Raw genomic sequence first — 16,063 nt, 5'->3', positions numbered from 1 at the left:
AGGATAAAAAGGAGGCTGTGTCCTCCAAAAATTTGAGAGACCCCATGGCCTCTCCCTTTATTCAAATAAAGTAAAAGGACTCCTCTGTCTCCTTTTTGGACATAAACCTCTGCTGTTTGTGGGTTAATTCTCCTGACAATATGAAGCAAGCATCACTGCTTGTTATTTTGCACTTTTTCAAAATATATTACTGCTAAATTAGGAACTGGCATAGCAAACTCCAAAATGATCATACACAATTGCCTCAGATTCTCAGAAACAGAAGTTTCAGATCTACATGAGGAAGATTGCATTATAGAGGATAAAAATATTATGTATCATGCTCTAGGAAAGTTTATTATTTCCTAATCCCTGGGAAGAGTCTGTAGACTGGAATGTGACACGGGCAAATTGACATTTTTGTCTAAGAGGCCTATTATAACAACAGTTGCTTAGTCTGTGCTGACAGGGGTGTTAAAACAAAGGTTCATCTTTCCACACTCAGTTCTTACATCTGGGTATAAAATGTTACAGGGAACTGAGTATCTACTTGCTGAACATAGACCAAATAGGGGATGTTGGGTTTTGCTAATATTTTAGACCAAAAATATTTTTTGATAAAAAACTGAAAATAAGCAACTAGATCTTGGAGTCTGTCACTGAATACAAAAAGCACAAGTCAATAAGATGGAAGAAAATGGATTGTTTTTCTTCTCACAGTTTTAAACAGCAAGTTGTGCAGAATCTACACATCTTAATGGCTGCCTCAAATTGTAAGTGATATGGTTTCTGTACTCTCAAGAAGGTGGGGATCCACAGGGTTATAGATTTGCTCTTCATATTCTAAAATAATTTGTAATATTCTACCTCAGCTGGAGGAGAACAGTATGTCACAGTGGGAGAGGACAAAAAAACCACATTCCCTGTCTCCCAAGCACTGGTACCTTTCCTTCTATGTCTCATAAGACTGCTTCAGTTGCAGTCTGTTAGTACTATTTATGCACCTTGGAGTGCTTGTCTTAGGTTACAATGTAAGGTGTGTATTCTATCACACCTATATCACCTTCTGATGAGCTGTTATGGGTCGGTCCTCACATCAGCTTCTCAACACACCCAGCCTAAAGGGGGGGCCATCAAGGACTTCCCAGAATGACTCAATGAATTACACCATCCCATTGTGAAATGCCCAACTGCGGGGTTGGTACCCAACATTCCTACCTGTATATAATCTGGGGCTTGGGACACCACAATACCACCGTTGGGTGCCCAGAGGACAAGAGCTCTCAACTGCTACCACTGGACCTCCAGAGAAAGACCAGACCTTTCTACAGGACCACCGCTTCAACAGGATCACATTTATCACTCCAGTTGGACTGCTGCCACCACCCTGACCAACAGGGTGCCAGGCTGTATTCTGACATGGTCGGTTTAAGCCAGTGTTTCTGGACTCTTGCCTTTATTGCAATTTTTCCTATTAAACTGTAGTTCTGACTTGGAATCTCTCGCAACATATTTGTGTGGAGTTAATTCCTCCTGCTGGTTTGCCTTCAAAACAGTGCAGTGCTCGTTTGTATTTAAAAGCTAGAAAGATATTGGTTCTACTCCGCTGAAACTACCAAGAACGTGTAATTTCGGAGAATTTCTTAGGAAATGCACACTTTGTATATATGTATTTGTATATGGGTTGACTCATTATGAAGGTAGATTGATTAATTCTGCCCAGAACACTACTGAGTAGATTTTGTCAATGTCACAAGACTTTTGGAATCCTAAACGCTTCCCAGAAAGGATTAAAACTTCCTGGTTTTACATAGAAAAATTTTATTCCATCAGAGTCTTTTGTTCTCAGTGGACAGCATTACTTTTATTACAGTATTAAATTAACATTTCTTTCATTTTACTTCTTTTTTTTTCCTTCTCCTCCCTTTTGTTATTTTATGTTTTTCCTTTCTCATTTCTCTGTCCAATAACTTTTGAGACTAATTTAATAACACAAAAGAACAAATGAAAGCAAGGAGAAACCAACCTATGGAAACTAACAATCTATTTTGCTTGTATATTACTTCAGAAATGGCTTATAAACCCTCACATGCTTTGCTAAATTACACAGTTATCCAAATGGCCCTGAGGTTGTGCTTTAGAATTGTCTGGTACATAGCTGATATACAGATGGTCCTCCTCTGTTCCTCTGAATGTCACAGTGATATTGAAATAAAAGACACCTAGATACAAAGAGGACTATTTCAAATGAAGAGAAAATATATTCCCTTCATTTTTTAGAGGCAAGAAGTTAAATCACAAAATTACAGAATGGTTATGTTTGGAAGTAGCCTCTGAAAATCATGTAGAGACTCCCTCAGCCAAACAGAGCCACTTAGAGCTGGTCACCCAGGGCTGTACCCAGACTAATTTTGAGTATCTCTGAGAATCAAAACTCATCTGTTCTGGGCAATCTGTTAGAGTGCTCTAACATTCTCCTGGGAATGACTTCCAAGTACAAAAGCACAGCCTCATGCAAAATGGCACTGCACACTGTCCTATAATGAATAAGAAATGTTTAGAAATAACCCAGAAAAGCTAAAACTGAAAATTCAAGTTGGCAGTCAAGTAAATCATCACAAGAATACATTGCTCATTTTACTTCATATCTATCTGTGTATTCTTGCCTACTCTTAGGGATAAAGCTCTCAACCGAAAGTTTCAGTCTGTTTATTTTCTGTGACATGAATATAAAGGTAATTCTACATGTTCACACTCAATACCATCATACCCTTTGATTAAATCGTAAGCACTTGATAAAAAAACAAATACCAAAAGTACTGAGATCCCACTGCTGACTTTAATACTTTTGGATGTGGACATAAATCACTTTGAACCAAAACTCACAGTGTCTCTTCAGTGTAAACCTTCTTCAAGATTGCATTAAAAAAAAAAAAAATACATCAGTAAATTTATATATTGATGCGGCATGATGACAATTATATGTATTATGTATTATATGTATTATACATATATTTTCTCTAGACATTAAAAAAAATACAGTTAATACTACCAGAGACAACTATACTTTCCATAGAAAGTAAGAATGAAAAAAAAACCTTCTATGATATTTACTTTGCACAGATTACTCAGGGCCTGAGGCTTCAGCACAGTCCTAATTCAGGTCACGGGATAACAGCTTTTAGGTAGATGAACAGAATTTGATTATTCTATGAATCCAGGATCTCACATTTTAGCATATTAAAACTATTAACATGGCTCCATTCTAAAGATAAACAACAGTTTCTAGACAAAACAACATCTTTTGTTTGTGTAAATGCTTTTTACTGAATCTGAGTAGCATTTGAAAACCATACATTCTTTGTTTAACGTTCCTTGCCAAGAATGAGAACACCATTTGGAGTACAAGCTCAGTGACATAATTGCTGAAGAATGAAATTATTTTCCTGGCTATTAAAAAACCTGGATACTATATAAAATTTTTTCAAGTTTCTGTTCCTAGGATATACATGTCTAGTAATTGACATTTCCCAGTGGAAACAAGTTTTCTGTTTTCAGAGAGGTCAAACAGACCGTGCAGAAGATAGGGCTCATAATTCCTTTTTCCTCAATGCACTACAGAGAAAGAAAAGCAAAACATTGAAAAATTGGCTCTTGAGGAAAATATAAGAACATGAACAGCCTATTGGATCAGACAAGTTGTCCATCTATCATAATATCCTGCATTTGATAGTAACTTATGCATTGGAGGGAAGTAACAGAAAGGTATAATAGACACCCTCAAAAGAACCTACCCATAGCTGAACTACTACCACTGAACTATGAGCTTCTGAACCAGTGGAGCCCTGACTTACTCTTTATCTTTGAATACTAACAGTTCCACTGCCTTGAATGAAATCATGCATGTTCCTAATCTGCTTTAGTGATTTATCACAAAGTGGTCTTTAATAATTTGCTTAAACCCTGAATGTGACAGTTTATAGTCACATTTTCACATTTCATATGTGAAAATCATAATTTTCACAACATGCCCAAAGTGGTTCAATAGATTCTCAACAAACATATAAGGAAATAGTTCGATTTTATTAAACTCTCTCAAAGATTCTATTTCTATATTTCTATATTTTATGTGTTGCTTTCAAACATTTCCTTCTACAATTCTAAGCATATTTCTATTTTTATTGTCTTCTCTTCCCTTATTAGAGACTCAATAAGATGGCCCATTCACTGTGTTCTCAGTTGGAGTATTTGTGCAAAGTGGCTGGAGACACCTGAGCTAACCCAAACCAGACCTAATTTGGATTGCAATTCTGCACAAAAGCAACTGCTCTACTCTCAAGGCTGGCTGCATTTCAGAAGCAGTTGGCGTTATCATGTGGCACAAAAGGCAGTCAAACAAAAGTCACTTAAAACTGAGGATGCCCATGAGAACTATAGAACTAGTAAGTAAAAATAATATGAGACCTGTAATAGCTGTAATACCTGTAATAATAATATATGGGTATTTGTTGAGATAAGCAGGCCTATCAGTTGCCCAGTAGAACTTGACATCTATTTTACCTATTAGTTTGTCTTATGTATTTTTATATCTCTGTCTAGTGACATAAAATCTTTGGTATATTTATTGCTTTTTGTTCTAGTTGGTCCTTCTGCTTTATCTATCTCTATAATTTAATGACATTATTTAACTTTATCATTTGACTGTAATGCTGTGAAATAGTTGCTTCAAATTCGAAGTGAGCATAGAAAATGGATCTAATCTAAATATTTGTTTATACTATTTGCTACTGAATTATTCTCATTTTGCAGACTAGAAAATAAACTGGAGAAAGCTTAAAATTCTCCTGGTCAGACATGACATGTGGCAAGGATACACAATCGTGGTCTCCAGTGTCCTGAACTATTACACAAACTGATTCTGTCTGAGATTCAAACATTTTTTTCTTTCTCATCTCTAAAATGCTCCCTTTCGTACTTCAGAATTTTTTGGCTGAGGACAATCACAGCCAATCACAAGGTATTGGATCAAGTTACCACATTATGTCATTCCTTAATCGGTTTGGGGCTGTGACAAACTGACTATAAACTTTCCCCCATCAGGCTGTACTTGTCTTAGCTCTTTTTCTTCAGTGGCTACAATTTCTATTTAACTGTTGTCATTATTATTTTTAGCAGCCCTTGTTCTCCACTAGGTTTAAGGTATTATCATGCTATTTACTGGCTTTATCAGTGAAGTGTTCTATGTCCTGCTATTATAAAAAAGCATCTCCTAACATGTCTTGTATTTTTAGAGACCTGGGCTAGGGAAGGCTTGGTATTTGTGCTTTGTCCATAGATCCCTGTGACTTGCTTTTTTTCCTATGGTTATAGGACTTGCACAGTGACAGAAGCTGTATTTCCTGTCTTGCATTCTTGCTTTCCATTCACATACTAAACCCTTTACCAGTTTCAACCTAAATAAAAGAAGGTAAAGGTTTAAAATAGAAATTTCTATAAATTTCACAAGTTGAGCTTGGATAAGGTGGGAAGAACAAAGGTGATCAACCTGTTTAGGGAAAGGACACAGCATTTCAATACTTCTCTGCCATGTGGCTTTGAGCCACATGTATGAAAAAACCAGTTGATAGTCAGGTGACACAGGAGGGAGACTGAGAATTTTAGTGCAAAATGGCATCATTGAGGATAAGTTAAAACACCACTACATCATTTATGATTTCAGGCTTTTCTATAAATGCATCATAACATCAGCATATAGTAAGTCTCATGTGCTGGAGACCTACTGTACAAAGTGATTTTAGTAGAGATGCTGGCATTACTAAAGTACTTTGTCTTGATAATTACCTTCATGAGAACATCAACAATCCAATCCTACAGCAGCCAGTTGTAAACTACAAAATTTTCCAATAAACTGAAACATTAATTAATACACACAGCAGAACTGAATAAACATTTAAATTCTTAGTAAGGCAGGTCTGTAGGCCCTGGGATAATGACTGTTATACAGGTATCTTTAAGAGTTCATCTTATTAATAAATAACACTAGAATAAATAGAAGTAATTTGCTGTGCTGGCCAAACTTGTTATACTCATTTCTTGTTCATTACCTTTTTCTAATAATTTGATCTTTTATACTGAAATATGACAATAAAGCAGATTTCTAGCACTTAGGAAGGCCCTGAAGGAGGAGGTTGAGGCCTTTCTTTTTCCCCAAGACTTTGGTATATTGAGCTATAACTAGTAACCACAGGGGAGATGGAGTTTATCTGACAGAAAAATGTACTTTCTTTAGCACAAGTCACATTTCCAAAAGAGAAAAATATGTACTATTTCTTTAAAATCTTTTCAGTCTTCCTTACTTATGTCTAACAGAAGGCTTTTTTCTGCTCCACCCTGTTGCATTTTCTCATAAACTGACTTATGTCACAGTTCTGTTGCTTATTTATATACAGGTCAAATTGAAAACTGATGCTGTATTCCAGATTTAATACAGCAAGGGCTTTTGTCTTCAGTGAGGATACAAAGCCATTTTCTTCTTCGATGCATACAATTAACAATTCTTTTCAAGGAAGGGCAGAAAGAGAATCCCAAGGGAGGAGAACATTGCTGTGAGAGCCACCCTTTTTCTGTAGTATTCCCTTTTTGTGCTTCACTTTTTTCACCATGGAATGTAACTGGAAATACATACCCATCTGGTAGCCTGAGATCCTTCTATCTCTATGCAACCTACACCTTGATTATAATCATGAAGGAAGAAACTCAAACTTTTCTGTCCCATGTTTCGAAAAGGTATCCAGACTGTAAGAGGACTACTTCTCCCAAGTGTCCTTCTGCATTAATGAAGCCTGTGCAGAATGAGCATATAAACAACTAAATCAAAAAATGTGCTAGGAAAAGTTTGTAAAGGTATGTGACAAGCCATGGCCTCCTTGCAGAATACTAATGCATCAACACACATTGTAAACTACAGAATTAGAAGGCCAGACTTATTTCCACTAGAGTGGAAGAAGCTTTATAGAAAATGTCACCTTCCATTTTCCTGAGCTCAGTACAAGCTGCTTCCCGTGTACTGGCAGAGTTGTCACACACCTGAACTTTCAGATCATGGCTGCAGCCAACAGCGTCCATAATCCTGACCAGAACCTCAGTGACCTCTGCTCTGTTTTGTTCATAAATTACTACCTGTTAAGAGGCTCAAAAGTGCAAAAATTGGAAGCATGAAATATTACTTTCATAATTTACTCAGATTTTTATACAGCCATGCTTTGGTGTCTCTGACTTTTCATCCATATTTTACTTAATTATTTTTCTACTTTTCTTTTGTTTTGTTTTTCCATTCTGTTTCTTGATTAGGTATCTGAAAGCACAGATGATTCAATTAACCAGCATGAAATCTGTTTTCCCTTGGCTAAGACAAAACTTGCCACTAACCTTTGCATCAGTGAAAATCTATCCCATCACCTTACAGAAAAACTCTATTCCCTATGGGATGCAAACAATAGCTTACCAAACCACAAACCAACAGGGACAGATAAGGGGTGAAATTCTGGTTCCACTCAGGGGCTGTGTTTACACAGGTTGTGTACCTTTTAACCATACAAAAGTGCACACCCCACCAGAGCTCACTTGCTTGTGCCATACATGACTCACGCTCTCACTTCTGGAAGAACTGTTACACATCCTACTGAGGTCTCAAAAATAGAAGAGTGAAGGGCCTGTAGACCATGCTTTTATGCAGTTCATCAAAGCAATAAGCTATTTCCCAGCTCTACACCAGCTGGATAACACTTGGCTAACCTTGGCAGAACCTCTCATTCTTCAGTCCTTTAAGCTTCCAGGGAAAAACATTTTCTTTGTAGAAAAAAGCTTATGATCTCTGTTGGAATCAACTCTGGCCCTGGCAATCCTTCCAAAAAAATGACTATTTTATCTTTCTTTTTTTTTTTAAACCAACAGGAGCTGAACAGATGGTTTTAAAACTGCACTTTCATTTCTGTGTATATGCACACATCTGTACTTACACATTAAATGCTCACATATATTGTGGGAGGCTAAAAACATCGATCCACTGCAATTTCAGTTATCCTGAATCTACACTTGGTACTTGGATCTCTGAGCTGGACTTAGGTAACTACAGATACAAGCAGACCTGCATCTCCAAGAATTCACAACTCAAAATTGTCATTGTTCCACTCTGGCTCTTAGTCTAACAGAAGCATGAACCCAAGGAATGACTGTAGATACTTCTGCATGTGAAAAGACAGACAGTATTTTCCAGTTAGAAGGTTTGCTTGAGACTGACTATTTTACCCATTTTGCTATTCAGCAAACCCCAATTATTATATGTCTTTTTAAGTGATTTTTCTCATATACCATACTAATAAACTGCAGTGCAGCTGTACTGTTTTTTCATCTATCTTTTCACTAATTTGTCCACTCATCCCAATTTCAGAGCAGTGTCATTGGTTTCATGCATTTTAACCAATTTTCAAGACATTTGTGTTTAAACATCTCATCACTTAATTGCTAGTGACAGCATTAAACTAGCAACTAGCATCTTAATATTACCAATGATTTTTATTTTTAATTTTAAATAGTACCATCTTAATGTAGCTGGCTGTTTCTTTTTGTCAATTTTTCCTGTATATGCTCGATTTTTCAATCCTCACTTCCTTTCTAGCATTTTCAAACAAGAAACCTGAATTAACTCTTAAATTTTATTGATGGATAAAGTTCATTGAAAATATAATAATGATAATAATAATAATAATAATAATAATGCTGCTCAAAGGTAAATATTTTTCATTTTTGTATGCTGTATCAAACACTCGTAGTATTTACAGTACTCTGTTTTTCAGTGTATTTCAACCAGTACTGCAATAGCAAATATTCTGTTAGAAAAACCATAGTACATACTGGAGCAACTGTTTTGTTCAAGTTGGTACGACAGTGATGCATCTGGATCCTCCGTAATTCCATTCTCTTGTGCTATTGCAAAATGGCATAGTTAGATTAGACCTTGTATTATTAAAAAAAAATAATTCCCTTATCCCTATTTCCTAAGAAGCTCAGCATGAGTATGTTTTGCTGTGTGAACAGCAATTGTACAATTTCTACTATGACATCTAGAGGCTGCTTTTTTTTTTCTGTGGTTTCTTCTAAGGGCAATATTTTTGTGGTTTCTTCTGTGAAGAATCAGGATTGCTAATGAGAAGCCACAGGAATCAGATTTCTCAGGGTGAGAGTTCACTACAGTTCTGCTAAGCAGCACTACATTTCTGGGTTAGAGCATCAATAGCAAGAAACATTCTAACGGTAATGTCCTCATTTCATAATTCTTGTAATAAATCTAGAAAAGGGCAGTATATTGGAAAAGTATTTAAGCCAATAGAAAGTATGCTGAAGTCCTATAAAATAATTTAAAAGTTCATGCCAAAATGGACACAGATATACATATATACATAGACATATCTGTGGCAATAGAAGAGTAATGATAATCAATTTAATGAAGTTAACTAAAGCAAATAAGCTAAGCCAAACATTTTACAAAATCATATTTAGACAAAATTCTGCCTTCAAAAAGCAGTATCTATCCTGATTAAATGATCAGCTGAAGTATTCCTCATAGTCCCATTGTATCATCAGCCTTTAATTGAGTAGAATGTCTACCAGATATCCAATTTTCCCTGGTTCCACATGCTGTCATCTGAAAAGCATTTGACTTCATTAATAATTGCAACAAGGTATGACAGAAATGACACATAAAATTCACTGGAACAGACTTAACATGAATTTCTCCCTAATTCATACAGAATATTTCTGCGCTTTAAGAATTTGAAGTACAGGTGTTTCATATTACAGAACTAGGAACACACACAGAATCCACAGGAAATAAATGTGGAAGAATATGTGAAGCAAATATAAAAAATAATTACAATAAGAAAACCAGGACTGACCTAGCTTCCTTCATTAGGTGCTTTTATTTGTTTTTTAGCATTAGTATACCAGTTCAGTTAAAAACACTAGTAACATTTCAGTAATAGCTACAAATAAAACTTAACTTTGCCCTTGCAGGACAAAGCCCAGGAAATTAGTGAAATGTAGTTTATTAATTTAGAAATTGATTTTTTTCCCTATTCAGAAACTATTTTTCTGATTTTGAAATCTGTATGCCCATTTGTCTATGAATAGTTTGCCTTGTTCATTTGTAAATTCATTCATATCTGCCTACCTTGCCAAGTTTTGAGGTTAATATCCTCTAAATTGCATTTGATACAAAACAGTATCTTCGGTTTAAAATGAGGAACTAAAAACTGGTTCTGAGAAAATGTTCTAAAAAGAATTGACTTGAAAAGAGAAATATCAGGATCCTCACAGAGATATGAAACAGAATAAAAAAAGGAAATTAGCACTTTTTCCCATTCTATAATCAGATTTCAGTATTTGTAATGGCTATTTCCAACCTGACTGTTCACTACTTGCTTGTGCAACTTGCGAAAATAACAGCAGCAATTTACTCAGTGAAAACCTTCAAAACCTTTAGTTATAACAACTTTACACATACACATTTTAAGTCTTTCAGCAGATATTTTTATTTTCATAGAAGTTAATGACTACAAATGGAATATCATCTGCCCAACCAAATATAAAATTCAGTAACACAATAGGTTTAGTTTTGATTATTCCAATTCACAGATTTTACTTAAGTGAACAGATGAAAAAAAGCAATGAAGGGTTAAATCTAAGCCAGAATAACATTAAGAAACTATTTTATAAGGTCTGATCTCTCCTTTTTGATTTATGATGTTCCATTGGTTTATTCATTTTTTTAACTGAAAATTTTGTGTCTCAGCACATTTGGTTAAGTTGAAAATACATTTTAAACATCTTTCTTGTACCATGCAAACAACTGTAGTAGAAGTATTAAATTTTAGTTCAAAGCTGTCTTTCATTAACTATTGTGAAGTTAATTGCAGTGATTTCTGGGGTTTTAAAAGAAAAGAGCTGAACTTGTGCCTGCTCACTTCTGTTTCAAAGCTCACTAACATCTGCAAGACTCTTACTAGGCCTTTCTGAGCTTTAGAAGTGAGAGAAAGAGACTGCATTAGATTATCATAACTTAGAAACTCAGTCATCTCTTCTTGTAAAACAGCAAAGTAAACAGCAGACTTATTTCCTTTAACCTTTTAATTAAGTGATAAAACTGAAGAATTTGTACTTTTTCAGAAGTAGATAAACTTCCTACTGACATGAGGGTAAGAGGAACCGGTTTTTTCTTTCTTTCATTTGTATCTCTCACCTATAAAGCAAAGTAAAACCTGGGAAGATATTTTTAATATAGTGATTTTTTTAAATTCATTGGCCAGAAAATGTGAAAAATCCCTAGCTAAGCAAAAAAAGACTACTAAAAAAATAAAAGTAACCTAAATTAAACATTATCCAAACCTTAAAGTAAAAACCTTCCCCAAGTATCAGGTAGTAGAGTAAACCTTTTCAAGGAAGCCATCAACTCCTCCAAAGGTCCATGCCAGAAGCAGAGGGGAAATCAAACTGTGGTAAGCTGGATCTGAAACTTAACAACATAGACCAAAAATAAAGCTAAAGCATCTCTAAAGTAAAGGTATAAAATTTATATTCCTTTCTGAATGCCTTATAAGCAGGTGAACCTAAAAAGAAGCCCGTAGGAGAGAAAATTTCTTAAAGCAGCAGAAAAAATGAGGTAATCGCAAACAGTTGAAGAGAATTTTTGTGTATTCACAGAGTATGGACATTTCCAAATCAGAACACAGTATTATGTGGAAATTACCGGTAGTGTTTCAAGCCATTACAGACATTCCAGGACAGCATAACAAAATAGACAGTAACAGGTTGCACAGAATGAAAATTCACTTTGTAACTTCCCTTTGGACGGAAATTCCTAATACCCATGATTCCTGGGTAAAATGCTATTCAACATCCTGAAAACAGAAGTAAATGTTGGGATCATATATTTCCTGATCCTATTAACCTGTGTAGCAAAAGGATGATGGGGAGATGAAATGTTAGGTGAAGCCTGATACAGGAAAACTCAAAAGAGACATATACCAAGAAACATCCCCCACCTCTAGTTTTAAGTATATATTTTGGGGGACCTAAACTAGTTCATATAACTGAAGAAATATCTTTGGGATATTTTGAGATACTATAGACTTCTATAAAATGCCTCTCAGTGGTAAACAATGGCCAAAACCCCCAATGTTAGGATTCTATAGAAATAGAATATAGAATATTCTATAGAAATAGAATATATTTGCCTTATGGAAAATATGGAATAAACCAGAAAATATAATTATTACACCGTCTTCTGACCCCCTCATCTCAAAACAATTATATTGTCAAATTTTTAAAAGTACAGAAGTCAGTAAAGAGGACTGAGAAACCCGTATGATAACTGAACAAACAGGATTCTTCAGCCTACAAAAAGGAAAGATTCAATGGTGATGCCACTGTGGTCTAAAACAACTTAAAAAAATATAAGGAGCAGCTATTCACCTTTCTAAAACATTTTCATAAAAAGATTAACAAGGATCAAGTGAAGATCAAAGATGATAGGTTAAAAAAACAGGCAGAAGGTGAGTCTGCAGAAATACATCTTGGCTGGTACATTTACCCGGGTTCAAAAAGCAAAGGGTTTTCATCAGGGTTAATGATTGCAATAGCAACCACCTATTATAGCTCTGGAAGTCCCTGAGACAGTTTGCTAGAAAGGATTATTCCCCCATCCTGGATAAAATGATGGCTTAGCTGGATGTTTATTCTGATAAATGTCTCAGTCTCTCTTTAGGGAAAGGAATGGAGAAGGGGAACCATAACCAGAATTTCAAACTCATTTGCTCACACCAATTACCACCATTTCCAAGACTTAACTATGCACTTTGCATTACATCACTATCAATGAGAGACACAAACAAACACACCTAATTTTCATATATAATTAGCTAGATCATGTGTCAATGAACAAAAAAAGAATCCCAATCCAATTTCTACAAGCATATCAAAAAATACTTATTGTCACGAAAATCTTGTACACTAACTAAGAATTTCCTTGGGTCAGACCTTTGCTCCAGAGTTAAGATAGAGAAATATTATAAATATTAAATAGTCCCTAGAGGAAGTAGAATACTGGACTCAGGTCAACCACTGTAACTTCTTTTTTAAATGTTAAATGCCTATTCTTTTCCCAAATTGTTGATCCAAAGTGTGGAAAACTGTGTGAATAAGAACCACAAATTTAAAAATGATAGATGATGATAAAAATGATATCATTTTCCTCTCTGAAATCAGGTCCTAGCACATGCATCTTACCCAAATTACTTCAATGAAGCTCCATGAAGACCATTTAATCTAATTAATTGTGCTTATTTCTAAGGACCATTATAATAACTGATAAATGTTAGAAACTTCTTATGCCATACTCACGGTTTTTAAAAAAGTCTTTCTTAAGAAACAAAATATATGTAATTTATTTTAGGAAGAGATGGTTACTATCCCTCTACTCCCAGCAGCTGTGATTTGTAATCATTCCAGTTAGCTGATCATATCGGTGACACTGTCTTTTTCACTGCTGTATTTAATAGAAATATCTACAAATATCACAAAAAATATATTACTCCAGTTAACAGAAACTGACATTTTGAAATACCTACAACCACCTAAGGCTCTTTTTAATTGATCTTCTCTATTTATTTCAAAACTCAGCAGTAGAAGTTAAGAGTGATGTTTCAAAAGGTGAAGATACCACTCACAGCCTGCTTGTTACAAAGCCATACAGGCTTGAGGAGTTCCTGCACTTCAATTCTTTATTATCACCTGCTCAGGCGATACCTTCTGAAAACACGGCTTATGTCAGTGCAAGATAAAAGCTAGTATCAAATATCAGTAACAGTGAATCAGACCTTTTCCCCTCTACATTAAGAATGTTATCTACAACTTAATTGTGCTTCCTTTTTAACACCCAAAATAAATTTGTTTTTATATTCTGAAGCAACAGGTAGAATGGAACGTGGCTGTTCTTGTAAATATGACTGATGATTCTGAAAGTTTTCTATCAATTATTGAACTATCAGTCTTACTTGAATTTCCATCTAAAGGCTTATTCAGAGTACAAATGAGAAACCTATCCTTCTCTGACTTCATATAAAATGTTTCCAAGCAAACAAATAGGTAATGCAAAAAGGCTTTAAAACCCATAGTCCTTCCTGAAGGAAACTCTAACATCATCTGACAAGGTCCAGCATCATTTAGGTAAACTGTAGAGCTGTTGTAAAGTCTGCAAGCATGTAGTCACACAAGTTGGACAAATGAAGACAACTTCATTAACTTTTCAGCACATGCTTTATTCACTTTTCTGTCAGGCAACTAAAATTCTAGGTAAAAAAGTCAGAGTGAGATATTCAACACAGATCAAACCCAACTTTAGTGACATGAGAACTACTAGAGATGAAATATTAATTCACCCATCCCATTTGATGGCCTGTCTATTCTAAGACACATAACTGCACTCCTGAGGTTTTCAATTTAATATGGTATTAGGTAATACTCCAAACAGATTCAGCCACATGTGAATCTCAGTCTGACAAATGGATCTCCAAATGCTATCCCACTGGAATCTCCCGAGTATCATTCCTTCTTACTTCTTCATAGACCAGATCATTATTAACAATACAAATGTGATCCCCTCTCAACTTCATTTACCAACTCTCCTCAGTTCCTGCATTTCAGCCACACTGCTTTTCTATTTAGCTTCTATCTACACTACAATTAATTCCAATTGTCTCAATGTACTAAAATTGGGGCATATCTTTTTGCTCAAGATAATCATGTTGAAAGGCATTTCTTTAACCACTTGAATGCTCTCCTTTATTTTCTTTCAATTCTCTATCTAAAGGCACTAACATGATGGCTCTTTTCCAAATTCCTCTTTAATCAGCATTTTGAATCAGGCAGCAAGATTTTATCAGTGTGATCCCACGGGCACTAGTTCAGCTGAGCAAACAGAACTGTTTGAACAGTCCCCTTTCAAGAAAGGCTTCCTTCAAACATCTTAAAATCCTCCTACTAATATCTCAAGAACCATGCATTCTTCATTATTTTCACAGATATAAGAATAACTCGTTCAAGTTTACCTCAGCTCATTATTTTTTAAGTAACTTTCCTCCTTTGCTTGGTGAAGGCATCTTCAACCTGTTGCACTACAAAGTTCATTCAACATTACCATTATTGCTGAGACAAAGAACAACCAGTGGACTTCATGCCAATATCATCAGGATATTTTTATCTCAGATTTATGTCCCATATGCTGGCAAGTTACAGTTTGAGATCTATTCTCATAAATGAGCTCTATCTTTATTAAAGTTTCACAATATTAGAGGTCTTGGATTCTTAGCTGAATCTCTCATCTGACTCTCATTTTTTCTCCTCTTTCAGATCTTCTGACTCCTAGGGTTAGTCTTCTAACCCTTTTTGCAGTCCTTTCCATGTCAGCTCTTTCTCTTCTGGATTTCATTTCCTTGTTAGCTCCACCATCCATTTCTCTTCGGCAGTTGGTTTCCAACATTGCTTCTCCATATTTTCTTCCTCTGTGTTGTGCTTGTTCATGTTTCAAATGTCAGTGACTGGCTATTTAATTGCTAAGTCAATACTGTCACCATGAAGACACGAAGTACACGGGTTCCCTGAATTACAAGGTGAGATTTTTCTCCTTGACTTTCTTTGGTGCACATCTGCTTTTTCACCCCTCTTCTATCACAACTCTGAATTGTCCCCACACTCCTTCAGCAGAACACCACCTGAAACTTCCTCCATTATTTCCAGTATGTATGTAGGAATACACACATATTGTATGTAGGTGTATGTAGGCATACTTTTCCCCCAGCTTTTCTGCATTAACACATCCTGTTTCAGTGCCACACCTGAGTGTACTGATCACCTGGATGACTATTGAACTCTTATCTCCTTATTCCCAGTGTTCACAAAATAAAAGTAACGTTTCTGACCAACTTGACCACTTTTTCCTTTTTTCTTGCCTTTGTGTCTGGCTGGTTTTTTT

This window comes from Pseudopodoces humilis, chromosome 5 (assembly GCF_049639895.1).
Source record: "Pseudopodoces humilis isolate 2021_Gansu_Grassland_sample_001 chromosome 5, ASM4963989v1, whole genome shotgun sequence".
Classification (NCBI taxonomy): Eukaryota; Metazoa; Chordata; class Aves; order Passeriformes; family Paridae; genus Pseudopodoces; species Pseudopodoces humilis.
This window is presented reverse-complemented; position numbering follows the sequence as displayed.